General features: G+C 48.6%; 1 protein-coding gene and 1 long non-coding RNA gene across 2 annotated transcripts in view; one reads left to right on the top strand and one right to left on the bottom strand.

Moving 5' to 3' along the window:
- lmnb1 (lamin B1) overlaps window positions 1–24,941 on the top strand; it is a 192,556-nt gene that overhangs the window by 78,460 nt on the left and 89,155 nt on the right. The gene's annotated exons all lie outside the window — the stretch shown is intronic.
- On the bottom strand, window positions 6,404–18,216 carry LOC140429499 (uncharacterized). The gene is made up of 3 exons (XR_011949102.1): window positions 18,131–18,216; window positions 9,968–10,055; window positions 6,404–9,877 (listed from the first exon to the last, which is right to left on the bottom strand). It is a non-coding gene; the product is annotated as an uncharacterized lncRNA (long non-coding RNA).

Genomic DNA, 24,941 nt, shown 5'->3' on the forward strand with positions numbered 1-24,941 from the left:
GGGCTGAAGGAGACCAACGAGGACGAGATCCTGGGCCTGGCGGTAAAAATGGAGGCGCACGAGGCGGTGCACAGGAGGTGGGCCAAGAGAATTGAGGTCCTGGAGAACAGGTCGAGGAGGAAGAACCTCCGGATTCTGGGTCTTCCCGAAGGAGTGGAGGGAGCTGATGCCGGGGCGTACGTGAGTACGATGCTCCATTCGCTGATGGGTGCGGAGGCCTCTCCGACCCCCCTGGAGCTGGAGGGGGCTCACCGGGTCCTGGCGAGGAGACCCAAGGCTGATGAGCCGCCAAGGGCGATAGTGGCAAGGTTCCATCGATTCGCGGACAAAGAAAGTGTGCTGAGATGGGCCAAGAAGGTGCGGAGCAGTAAATGGGAGAACGCGGTAATCCGAGTATACCAGGATTGGAGCGCGGAGGTGGCAAAGAGGAGAGCTGGCTTCAACCGGGCCAAGGCGGTGCTGCATTAAAAAAAGAGTCAGGTTCGGCATGCTGCAGCCTGTGGGTCACTTACAGGACCGACACCATTATTTTGAAACGCCAGAAGAGGCTTGGACCTTTATCCGGATGGAAAAACTGGACTCGAACTGAGGGGATGTGGTTGTGTATGGGGTTGTAAATATGGGTAAAGAATATTTCATGGGTGGGATGATGGATGGGGATGGGGGTAGAGTTCTGGTTAAAATTCCTAAAATTTCCTTTTTTCTTTTCTGTAGACAAGATGATGATGATGGGGAATGTGGGCGTGGGTGCTGGAGGGAGTTGAGACTCTGGGATGAGGGAACTGGGATATTGGCTGCAACAGGAGCTGCACCATAGGGGGCGGGGCTGGTTCAGGACAGCGCGGGCTTTTTCCCGCGCCAAAAGGGGGGGGGGGATGGAGGAAGGTAAGGAGGAGGAGAGACTCCCACACGGGAGAGATCAACGGGAAGGCGGGGGAAGCCGGGGTCAGCAGACGTCAGCTGACTCACGGACGTAATATGGGGGGGGCAAAAGTGCTAGATGTGGATCTAGTGGCGGGGGGTGGGGGGGGGGGGGGGGATTCTAGGGTTGCTGCTGCACTGTCCGAGGGGGAACTGAAAATGGAAGAGGTGGTCGGGGCGGGGGTTCCCCGCCTGGGGAACTGGAGGGGGCGGGAGGCGCGAGCACGGGTCCGGCCTAAGATAGGAGATGGCTAGTCTGAACTGGGCCAAGCAGAAGCGGGTGGTGCAGTGGGCTGGAGCTGGTATACGTGTATACCAGGACTTTACGGTGGAGCTGGCGAGGAGGCGGGCTGCCTTCAACCGGGTGAAGAGGGCACTGTACATTGGCAAGGTGCAGTGTGGCATTGTATATCCAGCGAAGCTGAGGGTGACTTACAAGCTCAGGGACTTTTATTTTGGAACGGCGGAAGCAGCGGAGGAGTTTGCGAAGGCAGAAGGACTGTGGCAGAACTGACAAATTGAGGAATGGTCATGTGCCGATGTAACCTCATGACTGTATTTTCTTCTTTCTTTTTGTGTCACTGCGCGCGGGGGTAGAGGCTAAAGGAGCCAATGTTGCATATATTTGGACAAGGGAAGGGACGGGACTTTCATTCGAAAGGAAAGCTCTTTGGGGTGTAGGTGGATATGTGGGGTTTGTGTGCTAAAAGGGGATCTTTGGGCTTTACTAGGGCCGGGCAAGGGGGAAAGGGACCCGGGCGGGGGCCTCCACGCTGGCCGGTTTAAGCCGGCCAGTGAACGGGAGTGAGGTGGGGGGGAAGGGCTGCGGCCATCGGAGCCTGACAGAACAGGGTCCGAGTGGTCTAGCCGGGGTGGAAAGTTGGGGGGAGGGAACCGAGGTTGGGAGGAGGAGTTTTACAAGAGGCAGTGGACAGGAGGAGCTGGAGACTTTGGGGGGTGGGGGGCTACAACTGTGGGGTATCATGCACGGTACTCTCTTAGAGGCTGGATGGCGTTGGTTGGGGGGGGTGGAGAGCCGTGTAGATGAAGGGTGACTACGGGTAATCCCTGATTCCTTTTTGTCATTTGTTTATGTAAACATGCAGGTTGAGGTTTGGGGGTTGGTGGGCGGATAGGATCATTGTTATTATGGGGATTGACATATCTTGTTGATTATTGTTTATTGTTGATGGGTGTAAATGTGGGAGAAAACGTGAAAAAGGAGGAGAATGAAAAAAAATTTTTTTAAAAAGAGGGCCCGAGTGTTCGCGCACCTAAAGGGACTGAAGGCAGACGTGGTCATGCTTCAGGAGACACATTTGAAGGTGGCAGGTCAGGTTAAGGAAGGGATGGATGGGACAGGTGTTCCATTCGGGGCTGGATGCGAAGAATAGAGGGGTGGCAATACTGGTGGGAAAGGGGGTGTCGTTTGAGGCCAAGAACATAGTAGCGGACAAGGGAGGCCGATACGTGATGGTGAGTGGTAGGTTGCAGGGGAAGGAGGTGGTACTGGTGAATGTGTATGCCCCAAACTGGGACGATGCTGGATTCATGAAACGGATGTTGGGGCGTATTCCGGACCTGGAGGTAGGGAGTTTGATAATGGGTGGGGATTTTTACACGGTGCTGGGCCCAGCATTAGATCATTCCAGATCTAGGATGGGAAAGAGGCCGGCTGCGGCCAAGGTGCTTAGGGGGTTTATGGATCAGATGGGGGGAGTAGATCCGTGGAGATTTGCCAGGCCTTTGGCCAGAGAATTTTCTTTTTTCTCCCACGTCCATAAGGCCTACTCCCGGATAGTTTTTCTTGTTCTGGGCAGGGCATTGATCCCGAAAGTGGAGGGAACGGAGTATTTGGCCATAGCCATTTCAGACCATGCCCCGCACTGGGTGGAGCTGGAGCTGGGGAAGGAGAGGGACCAACGCCGTTGTGGAGGTTGGATGTGGGACTGCTGGCAGACGAGGAAGTGTGCGGGGGTGTATTGAAAGGTATCTGGAGGCTAACGACAACGGGGAGGTGCAGGTGGGAGTAGTATGGGAGGTGCTGAAGGCGGTGGTCAGGGGAGAGTTCATCTCCATCCGGACTCACAGGGTGAAGAGAGAGGGCAGGGAAAGGGAGAGGTTAGTGGGGGAGATTTTAAGGGTGGACAGGAGCTATGCAGAGGCTCCTGATGAGGGACTACTCGGGGAGAGACGAAGCCTCCAGACGGAGTTCGACCTGTTGACCACAGGGAAGGCAGAGGCACAGTGGAGGAAGGCACAGGGGGCAATAAATGAATATGGGGAGAAGGCGAGCCGGATGCTGGCACACCAGCTCCGTAAGAGGACGGCAGCGAGGGAAATAGGTGGAGTCAAAGATGGCAGGGGAACTACGGTGCGGAGTGCAGGGAAAGTGAATGAGGCTTTTAAGGCCTTTTACGAGGAACTGTATAGGTCCCAGCCCCCAGGGGGAAAAGAGGGGATGCGGCGATTCTTGGATCAGTTGAGGTTCCCAAGAGTGGAGGTGCAGGAGGTGGCTGGTTTGGGGCGCCAATTGGGGTGGAGGAGTTGGCTAAAGGACTGGGGAGCATGCAGGCAGGGAAGGCCCCGGGGCCGGATGGGTTCCCGGTGGCGTTCTACAGGAAGTACGTAGACCTGTTAGCCCCGTTGCTGGTAAGGACCTTCAATGAATCAAGGGAGAGGGGGACCCTGCCCCCGACAATATCGGAGGCGACGCTCTCTTTGATCTTGAAGCGGGATAAGGACCCACTGCAATGTGGGTCGTATAGACCGATCTCGCTCCTTAATGTAGATGCTAAGTTGCTGGCAAAAATGTTGGCCATGAGGGTTGAGGACTGTGTCCCGGGGGTGATTCATGAGGACCAGACGGGATTCGTAAAGGGTAGGCAGTTAAATACTAATGTGCGAAGGCTCCTAAATGTGATAATGATGCCATCGGTGGAGGGAGAAGCGGAGATGGTGACAGCCATGGACGCAGAGGAGGCCTTTGATCGGGTAGAGTGGGAGTATCTCTGGGAAGTGTTGAGGAGGTTTGGGTTCGGGGGAGGGTTTATCAGTTGGGTTAAGCTCCTGTATAAAGCCCCAGTGGCGAGTGTGGTCACGAACTGGCGGAGGTCGGAGTATTTCCGGCTGTATCGAGGGACGAGGCACAGGGGTGCCCCTGTCCCCTCTGCTGTTTGCATTAGCAATTGAACCTTTGGCCATGGCGTTAAGGGAGTCGGGGAAATGGAAGGGGGTGGTTCGAGGGGGAGAGGAACATCGAGTGTCGTTGTACGCAGACGACCTGTTGCTGTATGTGACGGATCCAGTGGAGGGGATGGTTGAGGTAATGCAGATCCTACGGGAGTTTGGAGACTTTTCGGGCTATAAGCTCAATGTGGGAAAGAGTGAGCTCTTTGTGATCCATCCGGGGGACCAGGGAATAGACGACCTACCGTTGAGGAGGGCGGAAAGGAGCTTTCGATATTTGGGAATTCAGGTAGCTAGGAGCTGGGGGACACTGCACAAACTTAATTTGACGCGGTTGGTGGAACAGATGGAGGAGGATTTTAAAAGTTGGGACATGTTGCCACTCTCTCTGGCGGGTAGGATACAGTCGGTTAAAATGGTGGTCCTCCCGAGGTTTCTTTTTGTATTCCAATGCCTCCCAATTGTAATTACTAAGGCCTTCCTTAAGAGGGTAAGCAGGAGCATTATGGGATTTGTGTGGGCGAGCAAGACCCCGCGGGTAAGTAGGGGGTTCTTGGAGCGTAGCAGAGATAGAGGAGGGTTGGCGTTGCCGAACTTGGGTGGTTACTATTGGGCAGCCAACGTGGCAATGATCCGTAAGTGGGTGATGGAGGGAGAGGGGGCGGCGTGGAAGAGGTTGGAGATGGCGTCCTGCAAAGGAACGAGCCTGGGGGCGCTGGTGACGGCACCGCTGCCGTTCTCGCCGACAAGCCCGGTGGTGGCGGCAACGCTAAAGATCTGGGGGCAGTGGAGATGGCACAGGGGTGCGACGGGAGCTTCGGTGTGGGCCCCGATCAGAGACAATCATTGGTTTGTCCCAGGAAGGATGGACGGGGGGTTTCAGAGCTGGCACGGGTAGGGATTAGAAGAATGGGGGACCTGTTCATTGATGGGACGTTTGCGAGCTTAGGGGCGCTGGAGGAGAAGTTTGGGCTACCCCCGGGAAACGCTTTCAGGTACATGCAAGTGAGGGCGTTTGTGAGGCGGCAGGTGAGGGAATTTCCGCTACTGCCGGCACAGGGGATTCAAGATAGGGTGATTTCGGGCGTATGGGTCGGGGAGGGCAAGGTGTCGGCGATATACCAGGAGATAAAAGAAGAGGGGGGAGGCTTTGGTAGAGGAGCTGAAGGGTAAATGGGAGGAGGAGTTGGGGGAGGAGATTGAGGAGGGGCTATGGGCTGACGCCCTAAGTAGGGTTAATTCCTCTTCCTCGTGTGCCAGGCTTAGCCTGATACAATTTAAGGTGGTTCATAGAGCGCATATGACGGGGGCGAGGCTGAGCAGGTTCTTTGGGGTGGAGGACAGATGTGGGAGGTGCTCAGGAAGTCCGGCGAACCATGTCCATATGTTTTGGTCATGCCTGGCTCTGGAGGGGAGTGGCGGGAACAGTATCTAAGGTGGTGAAAGTCCGAGTCAAGCCAAGCTGGGGGCTAGCACTATTTGGAGTAGTGGACGAGCCGGGAGTGCAGGAGGCGAAAGAGGCCGGCCTTCTGGCCTTTGCGTCCCTAGTAGCCCGGCGAAGGATCTTGCTAATGTGGAAGGAGGCGAAGCCCCCCAGCGTGGAGGCCTGGATAAATGATATGGCAGGGTTTGTCAAGTTGGAAAGGATAAAGTTTGCTTTGAGAGGGTCTGCGCAGGGGCTCTACAGGCGGTGGCAACCGTTCCTAGACCATCTCGCGGAGCGTTAGATGAAGGTCGGACAGCAGCAGCAACCCCGGGGGGGGGGGGGAGAAGGGGGGGGTTCTCTGGGGGGCATTTGAGCAAGAAAACACATGAATGATCCGGAAACTGACATGTACGGGAAGAATCCAATGTACAAAGTTTTGTATCTTATTGACTTGCTGTGTTTCTGTCTTGCAATGCGAGTTCTTTCTCTTTTCTTTGTTACGGGGGAGGGGGGTGTTTGTAAGGTGGAAAATATTGTTCCTGAAAAATTCTTAATAAAAACATATTTTTAAAAAAAAAACAATTGTGTACTATTGTTTTTGGCATGTAAAGAAAATCAATCCTGGTATGACATTGGTGAGGAACAGGGAAGAAAGTGAACTCTGTGTCCTGAGGATTTAATATTCTCCAAACATCCAGGTATCCTATTTCATCGCACACAACACTTCGCCTGTTGTGTCGGTGCATTTCTAGTTCGAGAAAGCTCGTCAAACAAAGGATTTATGTGGCAGTTGAAGTCCCCTCCTATAAATGAATTTGTCGTTGCAATTCAGCAAAATCCATAAAGTCAGGAGAATAGCTTGGAGGACCATAAACATTCTTTATTAAAATATTTTCCCGATGCAATATTGCTTTGATAATTGCATATCTTCCCCCTCCACGCAGTTCAAGTCTAAATGACAAGATTTTATTAATCAAAATCACACCCTCTCGGCTATTAGTAGAAAATGAGGCAGAAACCACTTGTCCGACCCATTCTTGCTTCAATTTCGGATGTTCTTTGTTGTCCAAAGGTATCTCTTGTATCAGAGCTTCGCAACTTTCTCCTTTTTGAGGAAAGATGCAATTTTTTCTTTTAATAAGATGATGAATCCCCGTACATTCCATGTGCAAATTTTCAGTGTAGCCACTGCCATTACTTACTCCATAAAAAAGATTGTAGGAGACTGATAAAAGAAAGTTGGCCTCTTACATGATGTTGACTTCCTGTTCGGTTGTATGCCCAGACTCACCTCCCACATCCCCAGTTAACTGGACAAGCGCCAGGGACATAATAATCTTTATTATTATCACAAGTAGGCTTACATTAAGTTATTGTGAAAATCCCCTAGTCGCCATACTCCGGCGCCTGTTCGGGTATACAGAGGGAGAATTCAGAATGTCCAATTCACCTAACAAGTACATCTTTTGTGACTTGTGGGAGGAAACCGGAGCACCGGAGGAAACCCATGCAGACACGGAGAGAACGTGCAGACTCCGCACAGTGACCCAAGCTTGGAATCAAACCTGGGATCCTGGGGCTGTGAAGCAAAAGTGCTAACCACTGTGCTAGCGTGCCACCCCATATTAAATAGTTACTTTCTCGCAAAGCAACCTGGTCTGTACCCTTGCAAGAATACCAGTAACCAACGAATGATTCTTTAAACCAAAACAAACAAAAGTAATCACACACAAACTATTTTAAACAACCGATCAAAAAGAGTTAACTTTAAGGGGGTTTTCCTCACCAAATGTGAGGCCTTGTTTAACTAACCAAATATACATTCCATATTTATGACACAGAGCCTCTCTCTTCAAGAAAGAAAAATTTAAATGTAATGTAAAGTAAAAGAGAACGAGGTGCCATCTCTGTAATCTAGCCTTGCCTATTCAAACCCAAGTCACATGCTCAGCTCAGCAGTAGTGCCACACATTTAACATAATGAGATGGAAACAAAATATACAAAATTAAAAGTACGTATAAAAAGGAAAAAATACATTTCTCATACAACAGTATCATATAACCTGCAAAGCGTATCCCTTTGAAAACATTGAAAAATGTTAATCATCCAATTTACAAGTCCCAGCATTTCTTAAATACCATACGCACTGTCGTCCCCCATCTCTGTCAGAATGATAAATACAATATATATATATATGTATACATACTCACACACAAGGGATAAAGTCCAGACTTTATAATCAACTGCAGCCTGTTCACAAATGTCTTTCAGTTGAGGCACCAAAATTATTGTCTCCCACGGAATTCATGGAAAGCCATGGCTTTAGCCAGAGTATTAAATGCCACCCTCAGTATGGCTGTATACAGTAGAGTGTACTATGCTCCGATGCCTTCAGTCGTCTGTTGACTTCAAAGAAACCCTTATGGCTCTGTTGTACCGCCGCTGAAAAATCTTGACAGAAAGAGACTTGATCCATCAGAGTAAAGTCCCATTTCGTCTAGCTGCCTCCATCACTTTTTGACAACTTCAAAGTTTTGGAAACTCACAACCATGGCCTGGGGTCGTTGGTTGTTCCTGGGCCTCTGAACAAGTGATCGATGTGCCCTTTCCAATTTAATGCGCCCAACTTTTTCTATGTTGAGGAAAACTTAGTGGCCAGCTTTCAAATAATTTAACTGGGAGCTTACCCTCTGCTCCCTCTGGTAAACCAATAATCCGACCATTTTTCCTCTGGCCTCGGTTCTCTAATGTTCCGACATTGTGAGCAACTGTTTTTCGAGAGCCTGTAAATGGGCCTCTACTGAGGAAGTTGCATTTTCCACACCAAATTCGTTCCCCAGCTTCGTCAAGTCTTTTATCAGTATTCTGCAGTTCGTATGGCACTGATGTTTTGTGCTAATAGCCAGTCTCTCACCAATGACTTAATGATATTAGCAGTCATCAGTCCACATGCCTTTGAAAGTACAGGATCTTGGGATGGAGGAGAAATCTTGTAAGGGGTCTGGTTTGAGGGCTATGGTGACAGCAGCGTTGCCAATGGCTCCGAGTAGGTATTCAGGGAGTCCAGTGGTGCAGTCCACGGTGAAGATATGGAATCAGCTGAGGAGGCATTTTAGGATGGAAGGGATGTCGCTGCTGTGTGAGAATCATGGGTTTAAACCGGAGGGGGATGGACAATGTATACAGGAGGTGGAGGGAAGTGGGGCTGGTCGAGGTGAGGGATCTGTATTTGGAGGAAGGGTTCGCCAGTCTGGAGGAGCTAAGGGAGAGGGCAGAGCTGCCGAAGGGTAGTGAGTTCAGGTGTCTGCAGGTTGGGGAATTTGCGCGAAAGGTTTGGAGGGGGTTCCTTAGGTTGCCGGGATACACCCTGCTGCTTCAGGATGTGGAAGGGGAGGGAAGAATTGGGGATATATACAAGTGGCTGGGGGAATAGGGAGGTGAGTGGGTGGTGAAGATCAAGGAGAAATGGGAAGAGGAGTTGGGAGGGGAGAGCAATTGGGGAGTATGGAGTGAGGCACTGCGAAGGGTAAATGGGACCTCCTCTTGTGCAAAGATGAGCCTGATGCAGTTTAAGGTGGTATGACTCGGGCGAGAATGGGTGGGTTCTTTCAGGGGGTAGCAGATGGGTGTGAGAGGTGTGGGCGGGGGCCAACGAATCACGTGCACATGTTTTGGGGTTGCGAAAAATTGGGAAGATTCTAGGCGGGACTGTTCGCGGTCTTAGCAAGGGTAGTGGAGCAGGAAGTGGACCCAGACCCTTTGGTGGCGATATTTGGGGTTTCAGTGAAGCCGGAGCTCATGCAGAGGAGGAAGGCCAATGTCGTGGCATTCACCTCTCTGATTGCACAGCGGCGAATTTTGCTGGAGTGGCGGTCGGCATTGCCACCAGGGGTAGCAGCAGGTTGGGTGACCTGTACGACTTCATGGGGTTGGAGAAGATAAAGTATGAGTTAAGGGGCTCAGCAGGGGAGTTTGAGAAAAGGTGGGGGATGTTTGTGACCATGTTTGAGGAGCTGTTCGTCGCAGGGGGGGGGGTGGAGGGGGAAAAGGGGGAAAAGATTTGTACAGACTGTATAGTTGATTGTTCGGAAGTGTGTTTCCCGGGGTGTTTATTGGTTGTAACCTGCTTTGATACATGTTTGTAATAAAAATACATGAAAAAAAAAAGAATGTATCGGATCAAGAGCTGATTTAGTCGCCAAATTGAAGAACAGATACCTCTCCAGCTGATCGATTTTATCAATGGTTTTCTTCACATTTCTCTGCATTTTGACTAGAGTTCGGCCAAAGATTTAGGGATATATTATGGAGTTTTCACTCCCCATTTAACTGAAAGTGAGCTGTATGAAAACGGGAAATGAAAGGATTTACATTAGAATAGCACCAGAGCTCAAAGGAAACGCAGCTACCCCAATATCTGCATCACCTACCATTTGTGGTGAATCATTATGGATTAAGTTGTGAAGCCTTGACAAATTTGGAACTGCAGTATTCTGGCCCAATTTGTGACCGTGTTGGCTAAGAAAAAAGTGAAAACAAACAATAAATTGACGATCCTGTTTGGTAAGAAAATTAAAAGATTTTGAGTTGGAGCCTACAACATCAGCGACTTGCATTTCTAAAGTACTTTCAATTTGATGTAACTTAACCACCCATGTTGCTTCACAGAAGTACAAAAGCAAAATATTGGATGCTGGGCTAAAGAGAAGATATTAGCAGGGGGAGGGGATTTCAGTAAAATTTAAGGAGATCTGAAAGGAGGAAGGGGAGTTGGACTGATAGGGAAATTCAAGTCTGGGTGGAGCCGAGGTGGCAAGGAGGGAGGGAGGGGGCTTGCACAGTTCAGTGTGTTCTGTGCTGCTTGTAGGGCTGGACAATGTTGCAGAGAAAAGAACAGATAAGGATGTGGATGAATTTAAATATGAGGATGGCCATTTTACATTTGGCCAAAGTGGATTAGCAAGGATAGACGTGATGGGTGACCAGGACTTCTTGTGGGATCGGATATGAACAGCTGAATTATGGATGATAAAATTGCAGGATGGGAGACTGGTCAGAAGAATGCAAGAATAATCAAATTTGGAGGTGTATATGCAATTCCAGCAGCAGATGGGCAGAGGTAGGGTTGGAGGTGAGTCTTTTTAATGGAATGAATTTGATGTCCTTTGAGAAGATGTGGGGGTGGAAGCTCAGTTTAAAGTTGAACAGGACACTTCCGGGTGCGGCTATGCAGAGCTAGGTCGCATATTCGGCAGCTCCTGCTTGGAACAGACTTTTGGGCTCTTTTACAGGGCATTTGTTTGACATTTCCCGGTGTGGGAAGAAGGCTGCAATATTCCCCCGACAGTGTCCCCCAGGAAGGGTATATCTCTGGGTTGCCAGACACGGCAGAAACAGTAAAAGATTTGGCTGCAACTGCAGGATAAACAGGGCCTCTTCCAGCATGCAGGCGGGGGAAGGGCAAGCTTAAAGCTGCAAGCTGACCTGAGGGCCTGTATCAAAGGTGAATTCTAGCAGCAGAGGGAACAACTGTGAAAAGACCTCATCAAGGCCACTGAAGGGACTTCCAGTTGCGGTGATGCCTAGCTAGCCGCACGCTTCGGCGGCTCCAGCTCCGACAGACCTTCGGGCTCTTTTAAGAGCCCCAACGGGGAATTTTTCGATGACGCAACCCGGTGTGGGGTGTGTGAGAAGGGAGTTCCCCCCCCCCCCAAACGAAGGAGGAAAAAACAGGCGGCGGCGGCTGCAGCGCGAGGAATCGTCGACCAAAGGGTCAGAAAGAGAGAAGTACAAGATGGCGGCGGAGAAAGCGCAGGCGACATGGGGGCCTGAGCAGGATGAAATTGTGAGACGGTGCGTGGAGCTGCTGAAGAGGGAGGTGCTGACCCCGTTGCTACAGGCAATTGAGGGGCTCAAGGAGACATTAAAGACCCAGGAGACAGAGCTCCGCATGGTGGAGCAGAAGGTGACAGATATTGAGGACGAGATCCTGGGCCTGGCGGTTAAGACACAGACGCACGAGGCACTTCATAAAAAGTGTACTGAAAGGATCGAAGCCCTAGAAAATGAAGCGCGAAGGAAGAACCTTCGGATACTGGGTCTCCCTGAGGGTGTGGAAGGAGTGGACTGTGGAGCGTACGCAAGTACGATGCTGAGCTCACTGATGGGTGCTGAGGCCCTTACGGGCCCCTTGGAGGTGGAGTGGGCAAATCGGATTCCGGCGAGAAGACCAAAAGCGGGAGAACCACCCAGGGCGATAATCGTGCGATTTTACCGCCTTAAGGATAGAGAAGAGGTCCTGAGATGGGCTAAAAAGGTGCGGAGTAGCAGATGGGAGAATGCAGTGGTACGGGTATACCAGGATTGGAGTGCGGAGGTGGCGGGAAGGAGGGCGAGCTTCAACCAAGCCAAAGAGGTGTTGCATAAAAGGAAGGTGAAGTTCGGGATGCTGCAGCCGGCAAGACTATGGGTCACGTATCAGGAGAGACATCATTATTTCGAGACGGCGGAGGAAGCATGGACCTTCATCAAAGAAGAGAAATTGGATCGGAACTGAGGGACTGATGCTGCAGGAAATGTTATTGTTAATGTTATGGTTGAAGTTAATTGAGAAGTAAATTGGGAAGGGGGGAGACATTGGGGAAATGTGGGCGCCGGTGAGGGGGGAAAGACGGGACATAGTTGGAGAATGGGGAAGGGGAGGGGGAGGGGAAAGGGAGCTGTGCTATAAGAGGCGGGTCAGGTAAAGGGATGTTCCCGCGCCAGAAAGAATAAGGCGGGAAGACAGGCGCAAGGTGGATGGGAGTTCCCCACACGGGGGGGTCGAGGAGTGAGCAGGAGTAGCCGGGGTTAGTTGAAGTCAGCTGACTTACGGAAGTAATATGGGGGAGCAATCATGCTAGAAAGAGATCTAGCGGGGGGGGGGGGGGGGGGGGGGACAACTGGGTTGCTGCTGCGGAAATCCAAAAGGAAATGGCTAAAGAGTGGGTGGGCGGGGATGGTGTGCGACGCTGGGGGAGCGAGCGGGAGCGCGGAAGCGGGATATGGGACTGGCCTAGAGAAGGTAATGACTAGTCGACACGGGAGGGGGGCAGGTAGCCCCCTAGTGAGGCTGATCACGTGGAACGTGAGAGGCCTGAACGGACCGATAAAAAGGGCCCGAGTGCTCGCGCATTTGAAAGGACTAAGGGCAGACGTGGTTATGCTCCAAGAGACGCACCTAAAGGTGGCGGACCAAGTTAGGCTAAGGAAAGGATGGGTGGGACAGGTGTTCCACTCAGGACTGGACGCAAAGAATAGAGGGGTGGCCATTTTGGTGGGGAAACGGGTAGCATTTGAAGCAAAGAACATCGTAGCAGATAGCGGAGGTAGATATGTAATGGTGAGTGGCAGGCTGGAGGGAATGGAGGTCGTGTTGGTTAATGTGTATGCCCCAAACTGGGACGATGCGGGATTTATGAGACGGTTGCTGGGGCGTATACCGGACCTGGAGGTAGGAAACTTGATTTTAGGAGGGGACTTTAATACGGTGCTGGACCCGGGGCTAGATAGATCCAGCTCAAGGACCGGAAGAAGGCCGGCAGCGGCCAAGGTACTTAAGGGGTTTATGGACCAAATGGGGGGAGTGGATCCATGGCGATTTCTTAGACCTAGGGCTAGGGAGTTTTCCTTCTTCTCCCATGTCCATAAAGTGTACTCCCGGATAGATTTTTTTGTTTTGGGAAGGTCGTTGATCTCTAGGGTGGATGAAGCAGAGTACTCAGCCATAGCGGTTTCGGATCATGCCCCACATTGGGTGGACCTGGAATTAGGAGAGGAAAGGGAGCAGAGAACGCTCTGGTGATTAGATGTGGGACTGATGGCGGATGAGGGAGTGTGTGCAAGAGTGCGGGGGTGTATTGAGAGATACCTGGAGGTCAATGACGACGGTGAGGTCCCTGTGGGAGTGGTATGGGAAGCACTAAAAGCGGTGGTCAGAGGAGAGCTGATCTCCATTGGGGCCCACAAAAGGAAAACAGAGGCCAAGGAAAGGGAAAGATTACTGGGGGAGATTTTAAGGGTGGATAGGGAATTTGCAGAGACCCCGGAGGAGGAATTGTACAGGGAGAGGAGACGACTCCAGACGGAATTTGACCTTCTGACCACCAGAAAGGCGGAGGTACTGTGGAGGAAGGCACGGGAGGAGGTAGGAATATGGGGAAAAGGCTAGTCGGCTCATCAATTGCGAAACGGTAGCACGGTAGCCTTGTGGATAGCACAATTGCTTCACAGCTCCAGGGTCCCAGGTTCGATTCTGGCTTGGGTCACTGTCTGTGCGGAGTCTGCACATCCTCCCCGTGTGTGCGTGGGTTTCCTCCGGGTGCTCCGGTTTCCTCCCACAGTCCAAAGATGTGCGGGTTAGGTGGATTGGCCATGATAAATTGCCCTTAGTGTCCAAAATTGCCCTTAGTGTTGGGTGGGGTTACTGGGTTATGGGGATAGGGTGGCGGTGTTGACCTTGGGTAGGGTGCTCTTTCCAAGAGCCGGTGCAGACTCGATGGGCTGAATGGCCTCCTTCTGCTCTGTAAATTCTATGAAAGAGGGCAGCAGCGAGGGAGATAGGAGGAATTAGAGACGAAAGGGGAGACACGGTGCGAAGGGCAGGAAAGATAAATGAGGTGTTCAAGACCTTCTGTGAGGAACTGTATAGGTCTCAACCCCCAGAGGGAGAGGAGGGGATGCGGCAGTTCCTGGACCAATTGAGGTTCCCGAAAGTGGAGGAGTGGGGGGTGGTAGGCCTGGGGGCACCAATTGGGGTGGACGAGGTTATTAAGGGACTGGGAAGCATGCAAGCAGGGAAGGCCCCAGGACCAGACGGGTTCCCGGTGGAGTATTACAGAAAATATGTGGACTTGTTGGCCCCGTTGATGGTGAGGACGTTCAATGAGGCCAGGAAAGGGGGGACTCTACACCCGACGATGTCGGAGGCGACGATATCGTTAATTTTGAAGAGGGCTAAAGATCCGTTGCAGTGCGGGTCCTATAGACCCATTTCATTATTGAACGTGAACGCCAAATTGTTGGCAAAGGTACTGGCATCGAGGATAGAGGACTGTGTCCCGGGGGTGGTGCACGAAGACCAGACAGGGTTCGTAAAAGGGAGACAACTGAATGTTAACGTGCGACGACTATTAGGGGTGATAATGATGCCCCCAGTGGAGGGGGAGGCAGAGATAGTGGCGGCAATGGACGCAGAGAAGGCATTTGATGGGGTGGAGTGGAAGTATTTATGGGAAGTGTTAAGGAGGTTTGGGTTTGGGAACGGGTTTATTCGCTGGGTTAGACTTCTTTATGGGGCTCCGACGGCAAGCGTAGTTACAGGTCGACATAGATCGGAGTATTTCCGACTATATAGGGGAACAAGACAGGGATGCCCGCTGTCTCCATTGTTGTTCGCGTTGGCAATTGAACCTCTGGCCATGGCGTTGAGAGACTCCAGGAAATGGAGAGGGGTGATTAGAGGGGGAGAAGAACACCGAGTCTCGTTATACGCGGATGACCTATTGTTATACGTGTCGGACCCAGCGGTGGGGATGTTAGAGGTTATGCGAATTTTGAGGGGGTTCGGGGATTTCTCGGGGTATAGGCTAAACATGGGAAAGAGTGAATTATTTGTGATACATCCAGGGGACCAGAGTAGAGAGATAGAAGGCTTGCCTCTAAGGAAAGTGGAAAGAAACTTCCGATACCTGGGGATTCAGATCGCTAGGAGCTGGGGAACCTTGCACAGACTTAATCTGACACGGTTGGTAGAACAAATGGAGGAGGACTTCAAGAGGTGGGACATGCAGCCTCTATCGCTGGCGGGCAGGGTGCAAGCAATTAAGATGATGGTCCTCCCGAGGTTCTTATTTGTATTTCAATGTCTCCCTATACTAATCACCAAGACCTTTTTTAATAAAATAGACAGGAGCATCACGAGCTTCGTGTGGGCAGGGAAAGTTCCGAGAGTAAGGAGGGGGTTCCTTCAGCGTAGTAGGGACAGAGGAGGATTGGCACTACCGAACTTGGGCGATTACTATTGGGCCGCCAATGTGGCAATGATATGTAAATGGATGATGGAGGGTGAGGGAGCGGCGTGGAAAAGACTGGAGAGAAAGTCCTGTATAGGGACGAGTTTAGAGGCGCTGGTGACGGCGCCGCTACCGATCTCACCTAAAAAGTTTATCACGAACCCGGTGGTGGCGGCAACATTGAATATCTGGGGACAGTGGAGGCGACAGAGAGGGGTGCGGGGAGCCCTGGTGGGGTCCCCAATCAGGAACAACCATGGGTTCACCCCAGGAAGAATGGATGGAGGATTTCAGAGCTGGTACCAGTTGGGAATTAGGAGGGTGGGAGATTTATTTATAGATGGGACTTTTGCGAGCTTGGGAGCATTGGAGGAAAAGTATAAGTTGCCCCGGGGAAATTTCTTGAGATATATGCAGGTGAGGGCGTTTACTAGACAACAGGTGAGGGAATTTCCGTTGCTCCCGACACAGGGGATACAGGACAGGGTGCTTTCAGGGGTGTGGGTCGGAGAGGGCAAGGTGTCAGAGATTTACCGAGAGATGAGGGAAGAGGGGGAGGAGTCGGTGGGCGAACTAAAAGGAAAGTGGGAAGAAGAACTAGGGGAGGAGATAGAGGAGGGTATGTGGGCTGATGCCCTAAGCAGGGTAAATTCCTCTTCCTCATGCGCCAGGCTTAGCCTGATTCAATTTAAGGTGCTACATGGAGCACACATAATGGGAGCAAGATTGAGCAGGTTCTTTGGAGTGGAGGACAAATGTGGGAGGTGTGGCGGGAGCCCGGCAAACCACGCACATATGTTTTGGGCGTGCCCGGCACTGGAAGGGTATTGGAAGGGAGTGACGGGAGTGATTTCGCGGGTGGTGAAGGCCCGGGTCAAACCAGGCTGGGGGTTAGCTCTATTTGGAGTTGCGGAAGAGCCGGGAGTGCAGGAGGCGAAAGAGGTCGACGTTGTGGCCTTTGCGTCCCTAGTAGCCCGGCGCAGGATCCTACTCATGTGGAAGGAGGCGAAACCCCCCGGACTGGAGGCCTGGGTAAATGATATGGCGGGGTTCATTAAACTGGAGCAGATAAAGTTTGCCCTGAGAGGATCGGCTCAAGGGTTCACCAGGCAGTGGCAGCCATTTCTCGACTACCTAGGGGAACGTTAGAGGGAAGACAGATGACCAGCAGCAGCAGCCCAGGGGGAAGGGGGGGAGGGGGGGGGGGGGTTAGTTTAGTTTAGGTCAAAGATAAAGGGGTTTTGTTACTTGTGTATTGTTAAAAATTTCTGTATTGTTATTGTTGCGTTTGCTTTGTAAGAGGGGAAAAATTGTTGTTTGGGAAAAAAATTTCAATAAAACATATTTAAAAAAAAAATAAAATTGAACAGGATACCAAGATTGCAAATTTACAAATAATTAATGCTTCAAAACATATCTAGCCTTTGACTTTATTAAATGTCATTTTGTTTCCCAAAACACTTTTTTTTAATACATAGAAGTGTATTCACAGATAACCTTTCACCTCCCTCCAACCCATGTATCTTTATAAGCATCTAATCTTTTTGAAGTTATAGATATTGCATGTAATTACATGGAATGTACATCACAAAATCAGGCCATTCAACTTTTGACCGTTTAGGCTCCATGAGTCTCTTCCCACCGCTCTTCATTTCACCCTATCTGCACAGATATCTATACATTTCTTCATTATCTACTTATCTGGCTTTCCTTTAAATGTATCTATACTTCCATACTCGTGGTAGCAAATTTCACATTCCCATAATTTTCTGGGTAAAGTTCTGAATTAGCAACTATCTTACATTTAAGACCCTTAGTTATGGATTTTCAAGTGCAGTATCTTCTCTCAATTCACATATCTCAGCCCCTTCATAATGTTAAATGCATTATGATGCTTCATTTATTGGTGAGAAAACTGATGGTTTTTTGGCAATGTTAAATATTATATTAGCTATTATGAAACAATTGACTTTGAAGTTAAAGTTTGTTTTGCTTTACTGATGTGATAACTACTAATTTCTGCTATCTATTTTGCCATGTTAACTGTAGGCAACTGTGTGGGTGTGAAAAGGCGAGTGAAAGAATGTGGGGGAAGAAAATTGTAGCATGTTATAACGTTTATGATTTAACCTGCATTGCTGTATGATTAGAATGCAAAATTAACTGATTAAATTAGCGTTTAGTTGGGAAACTTGGTCCATGATCTGATAAATAATTAACTGGAACTAGCTGAAGTGAATTCCAAGAGAAAAAAAAGAGGAACAATTTGCAGGACTATGGTAAAAAGGCAGGATGTTGCATTTGGTGTTCAGTTGCATTGGTTGCATGAGTTTATTATAAGTGTTTCCTCTACCGTTTTACAGTGAATCATGGATGTATAATGTTGTGAAGCCCTGACAAACTCGAAGCTGTGGTACTATGGCCCAGTCTTTTTGTGACCCTATCAGCTGAGAAAAAATAATTAAAATCAAACAGCATATTAGCAATCTTGAATGTAAGGAAAAAGATCTTAAGTTGAAGCACACAAGATCAGCAACTTACATTTCTAAAGTACTTTCGATTTGATGTAGCTAAATCTCCCATGGTGTTCCACAGAGGCGTAATAACAAAACCGTGGATGCTGAGCTAAAGAGAGGGACATTAGAAGGAGCACTCAAATACAACTGAATATTGCTATTGTAGAAAGCCAGCAGATGAGGGCCAAATGGTCTCCGGTGCTGTAACCATGTGTTGTTAAAATTATCACGTTAAATTCTATATTGGAGTCGGTGGCACAGTGGTTACCACTGCTGCCTCATGGCACTGAGGACCCGGGTTCGATCCTGGCCCCGGGTCACTGTCCGTGTGGAGTTTGCACATTCTCCCAGTGTCTGCATGGGCCTCACCCCCATAGCCCAAAGCTGTGCAGGACAGGTGGATTTGCCACACTAAATTGGCAAAAGAGAATAAGGGTACTTTGAATTTATATTAAAAAATAAAAATAAAATAAAAATTCGATATTGGTAAAATATATTTATGGATAATCTGAGATTGCAGTTCTTTTGATAAAATATAGCATGGTTGTGAAATATCTCCCAAGAAATTTTGTTACATTACTGTACATCATGATTAATATTTTGCAACCTCGATCAAATAGCAGCACGGTAGCACAGTGGTTGGCATTGCTACCTCACAGCGCCAGAGACCCAGGTACGATTCTGGCCTCGGCTGACTGTGTGGAGTTTGCATATTCTTCCCACGTCTGGCTGGGTTTACTCCGTGTGCTCCGGTTTCCACACAGTCCAAAGATGTGCAGGTTGGGTGGACTGGCTATACTACATTGCCCCTAGGTGGGGTTAGGGGGATAGGGTGGGGGGTTGGTCCTAGGTAGGGTGCTCTTTCAGAAGGTCGGTGCAGACTCGGATGGGCTGAATTGCACTGTAGGGATTCTATGAAATTGATCATTTATGGGTGCAGCATTTAAGCTTCCGTCCGTGAGGAGGAGCCAAACATATGGAATTTATTTTAGGATTTTTTTGACAAGGAAATGTATCCGTCTATAAATTTGGATCAGGAAAGAAATGCTTCAATTAGAAATAGAAGAATATCTCAGACATGAAATTGTTAACTCGCTGTTGAAAGTTGATGTATTAGCACTGTTGCTTCACAGCGCCAGGGACCCGGGTTCGATTCCTGGCTTGGGTCACTGTCTGTGCAGAGTCTGCACGTTCTCCCTGTGTCTACATGGGTTTCCTCTGCGTGCCCCATTTTCCTCCCACAAGTCCCGAAAGACGTGCTTGTTAGGTGAATTGGACATTCTGAATTCTCCCTCAGTGTGCTCGATCAGGTGCCGGAATGTGGCAACTAGGAGATTTTCACAGTAACTTCATTGTAGTGTTAATATAAGCCTTCTTGTGACACTAATAAAGATTATTATGATTGCTTCAGACTCCACTGACTGACTCAGATGGGTGAATTGGCTATACTACATTGCCCCTAGGTGGGGTTAGAGGGATAGGTTGGGGGGTTAGTCCTAGGTTTTCCTGTCAAGATTTGGAATCCATCCATGCTGAATATTTTGGGGTGGTGTTAGTGTGCTTTATGACATTCAGCTCTAGTTTGTCACTGCCTCTGTCAAACACACCACTGTCTGTTTGACCTATTCTGGATGAGCTGAAGCTTCCTTTGGTTAAAGATTAGGAAGTGTGAAGACATTATCCTCAGTTCCTGCCACAAGCACCATTCCCTAGCCACAGATTCCATGTCTTCATTCTTCCTTAATCATGGTTTCCCACCCACTGTGGTCGACAGTGCACTGAACCATGTCTGACCCATGTCCCGCACCTCTGCCCTCTCCTCCCTCCCAGTACCAGGATAGGGTCCCCCTTGTCCACCCTTTTCACATCACCAGCCTCTGCATTCAAAGTATCATCGTCCACCAGTTCCGCCAACTCTAGCATGATTCCATCACCAAACACAATCCCCTCATTCTCCCTGTCAGCATTTTGCAGGGACCTTTCCGTCCAGGATACCCTGGCCCTCCATCACCCCAACACCCCATCCCATACAATCGCAGAAGGTGTAACACCTTCCCCTTCACCACCTCGTGTTGGAATTCTTTGAAGATGTAACTAGTACAGTTGACAAGGGGGAGCCAGTTGATGTGGTATATTTGGACTTTCAGAAGGCACTTGACAATTTCCCGCATAAGAGATTGTTGTGCAAGATTAAAGCTCATGGGATTGGGGGAAATGCATTGAGGTGGATAGAAAACTGGTTGGCAGAGAGGAAACAAAGAGTAGGGATTAATGGGTACTTTTCAAATTGGCAGGCAGTAATTCGTGGGGTGCCACAGGAATCGATGCTAGGACTCCAGCTATTCACAATATATATTAATGATTCGGCTGAGGGAACAAAATATAACATCACAAAGTTTGCAGATGATACCAAGTTGGGTGGGAGGGTGAACTGTGACGAGGATGCAGGGATCCTACAGCATGATCTGGACAGGTTGGGCTCGTGGGCAAATCAATGGCAGATGCAGTATAATTTGGATAAGTGTGAGGCAGATTACCACCTGAACGGTTGTAAATTGGGAGAGGGGAGTGTGCAGCGGGACCTGGGTGTCCTTGTGCACCAGTCGCTGAAGGTAAGCATGCAGGTGCAGAAGGATAATGGTATGTTGGCCTTCATTGCAAGAGGTTTCGAGTACAGGAGCAGGGATGTGTTGATGTAATTATACAGGGCCTTGGTGAGGCCACACCTAGAATATTGTGTGCAGTTTTGGTCTCTTTTTCTGAGGAAGGATGTTCTTGCTCCTGAGGGAGCGCAGCAAAGGTTTACCAGACTGATTCCAGGGATGGCGGGACTGTCGTATGAGGAGAGATTGACTAGGTTACGATTGCTCTCGCTGGAGTTCAGAAGAATGAGGGGGGGATCTTATAGAGACTTAGAAAATTCTAACAGGACTAGACCGGGTAGATGCAGGGAAGATGTTCCCAATGATGATTGGGTCCAGAACCAGGGGTCACAGTCTGAGGATTCAGGGTAAAGGATTCAGGGTAAACCATTTCGGACAGAGATGAGGAGATATTTCTTCACCCAAAGCGTGGTGAGCCTGTGGAATTCATTACCACAGGAAGTAGTTGATGCTGAAACATTGAATATAGTCAAGAGGCGGCTAGATATAGCACTTGGGGTGATTGGGATCAATGATTGTGATAAATGGCGAAGCAGGCTCGAAGGGCCAAAAGGCCTCCTCCTGCTCCTATCTTCTATGTATCTATGTATCCTCCCTGCTCACCATCTCATGCCCTAAATACTCTCTTCATGTGAGGCGCCTTCTTCAATCTGGTATATTGCATTTGCTGCTCCCAATGCGGTCTACTGTACATTGGAGAGACTAAAAGCAGACTGGCTGACCGCTTTGCAGAACACCTCCGGTCCATCTGCAACCAAGACCCAGACATTCCTGTCGCTTGATATTTCAACTCACCGTCCTGCTCCCACATCCATATGTCCGTCCTTGGCCTGCTGCAGTATTCCAGTGAAGCCCAGCGTAAACTGGAGGAACAGCGCCTCATCTTCCGATTTGGCACGTTACAGATTTCTGGACTTAACATGGAGTTCAACAGCTTCGAACTGTGAACTCTCTCCTCTGCCTTCTCCCCGTTTTTATTTCTATCAATTTCTTTTCATTTTTACCATTGATCTGTTTCCCCCTCACCATTGTTTTCCCCTCCCCCACCCCACTCGGGTCATCTGTTCCTAGTTGCTCTTTGACACACTGCTCATCTTTCTTCCATTCGCACATTCTAATCAGCACTATCAGCACCCTTCTTAGCCTTAATCACCTTCATTTGAATTCCTTTTATCTTCTGTCCTCGACATCTTTGTCAGTCTCCACCTGTAGCTGGCCCCCCATCCAGCCTCATCCCTCCGGCTACAGTATAAATCTGACCCCATTTCTAGCTCTCTCTAGCTTTGACAAATAGTCACCTAGACTCAACGTTCGCTCCCTTTTCTCTCCACAGATGCTGTCAGACCGGCTGAGATTGCCCAGTATTTTCTGTTTTTGTTACAGATTCCATTCTGTCCCTGGTCACTGCCTCTGGCTGAACCAGGCTGTTTCCAACCTTGATGTCCTATTTGCCCCTGAGTGGAGCATCCAACCGTATATCTTCATCTCAAAGACTGACTTCTCTTTCATGATGTAACCCTCTCCAACAGTGCCAATGCCCAAATGCTGTTGAAGCTCTCATCCATGCTTTTGTTCCTTTCACACTTGACTATTCAATACTCTCCTGATCAGCCTCCCATCATCCACTCTCCATAAATATGGGCTTATCCAAAGTTGTGTTGTTTGTGTCCTAACTCACAACGTCTTATTTACCCGTCATCTTTTTGCTTGCTAATGTACATTGGATCCCGGTCCACCAGAGATTTTACTTGTCTTCACATCTCTTGAGGGCCTTACCCCCTGCCTTATCTCTGTAAATTCACTCACCCTTTCGAGAGCAATGCTCCTCGATCTCTGGCCTATTACAAATCCTTAATTTCCTTCCCTCATGCAGTCACTGTTGTATCTTCAACTCCCCAAGATCTGGAATTATTCCCCTAATCTTCGACACCATTCTCCTTTCAGTTTACTTTTAAAATCTGCCTCGTTGACCAACGTTTTAGTCACGTATCTTTAGTAGCTCCTGCTCCAGCTTGCTGTTATTTTGTGTCTGCATTCCTGTGAAGCATCTTGCCATGTTTATTACACTAAGTACCCTACATGAGTAAAGGTGTTGTCGTGGGGTTATTCCCAGTGAAGTGTAATATTACTTGGCTGAATTGGCTAATTCTACGACTTTAGTTTGTTGGCTGCTTTTGGGATCTGTACGTAGCAGATTCTGCAGAGGGACAAAATTAATTTTTTTTGTGTTTTAGCACAGATTTAATGGAAGATCCTGTTTAAGATGGTTATATCGTCGAGGTACCTCACACTTGGGACTTGTTTTTCACTGCTAAGTTTGTTTTAAGTTGTTTTACTGTACTATGAAATGCAGAAAGGAGCTGTATTGTGCACTTACTGTGCACTCTCATATATTCTCTCAAGGTTGTATTTGAATTCTGCATAAAAGTCACTGCTGTATGTTTCATTAACCAAGTAGATTTCAATGTTGATCTTGGGAAATTGCCTATTAAAATATATATTAAACTTTAATATTTCTTTCAATTCCACCTTTTTGTAGCTGTCGTTCAGATGAAATGGAAGAGCTGAAGTTCTGGAGGTTCGAAGGAATTGTGGTTTTGGTGGGGGTAATTTTTGCCATCATTGTTCTGTTTAGACAAAGGACGCTAGATAGACGTGCTGAACAAAAAGTGCGACGGCAACTTGAGTCTATTTAGGTTTTTCACAGTTTTATTGATGTTTGAGAGTTTTGGAAGAGAAAAAGTAACTTTTGAACTAACTTCAAGTGTTGACCCTCAGTGTTGTGTTTATTCCACATTCATGATCCACTCATGTATATTTCAGAAATGCAACAGTTCACATTTTTTTTTTCACTTAATATATTACTGTAGCTTTCCAGATGGTTACAAATGTTGGTGTAATTATCTGAAGAAACCATTACTGGTTAGACATTTTCAATATGTATAATATTTAGATATGAAGAAGTAATTGTAATATAAAAGTTCTATTTATGTAGAAAATTATAAAATTGGTGGAGATGGTCTGATCAGTATATTGTTTTACCAGATATGAGCTTTAATTTAATATGCTTTCTTTTTATATAAAATGAATAAAACTGCACATTGGGACTGATTTAAATTTATAATTATTGTACTAGTGTTAACTATTTTGTACTTTGTGCTGAACTTTATATCCCTTCTCCACTGTGCCCCTCCTCCCCTGAAGGAGTGTAGTCTGAATGTTGTATTAAATGCAGTTTTGAATACGTATGAATTGTCTCTGTTGTTTGTGTGCCATAAAAGGTGTCAGGATTTGATAAATGTACTGCATAGGCAACGAGTAGTAAAACTGCATGTTAGGTCATGCATAGAAAAACAAGCTATCTTATTCCCCAAAAGAATCTTACCCAGGGAACATTATTCCCTCAGTAACAGTTGGATAATCCTGTTAGGAATGTGATCAATATCGTAGAATATTATTTAAACAGTGTAATTGCCAAATGCTGTAATACAGAGGGACCTGGGTGTCCTTGTACATTATTACAAAGTCAGAATGCAAATACAGCAAGGAATTAAGGCAAGTTGAATGTTAGCCTTCTTTGCAAGGAGGGATGGAATATAAAAGTAGGTACGTTTTGTGAGGGCCACGAAGAATCCAGCACGAGTTTCAAGGATACAAGAAATAACATTTATTTACAATACCATATATATACATAACAGCAGCAACCTCACTTGCTGCTTACTCCTTCCTGCTAGTTCCAAACTGACCAGCTTTATTTATACAGGGAGTCTGCTAATGATTTCTCTGCCCCCCTCATTGGGGAAGCTCATACTCCCACGGGATTGTGGGATTGTCATTAGTCCCCAGCCAATGGTAAGCAGGCAGGTTATAACATCCCTCCTCCCCCCCGAACTCCAAGGAATCCACCGAAGACCCTGGCGAAGGAGGGCGTCGGACTCGTTTTGCCGCAGGCCGGACACCATTTGCACGAGGCGCTGGATCGGGCGGCGTGTAACAAGACTGAGACCGGCGCAACGGTTGTACATCCACGGCCCGTGGGCCCGAGGATTCCCCCTCTGATGCGTCCTGTGTCTCCATCTCGGAGCCAGAGTCTGCTGCCTCTGTCATCTCGGAGTCTCTATCTCCACGCGGTTCTGTAACGACCTGCGCAGGCTTGGAGTGAGGCACCAGAGG

This window comes from Scyliorhinus torazame, chromosome 9 (assembly GCF_047496885.1).
Source record: "Scyliorhinus torazame isolate Kashiwa2021f chromosome 9, sScyTor2.1, whole genome shotgun sequence".
In the NCBI taxonomy this organism is placed as follows: domain Eukaryota; kingdom Metazoa; phylum Chordata; class Chondrichthyes; order Carcharhiniformes; family Scyliorhinidae; genus Scyliorhinus; species Scyliorhinus torazame.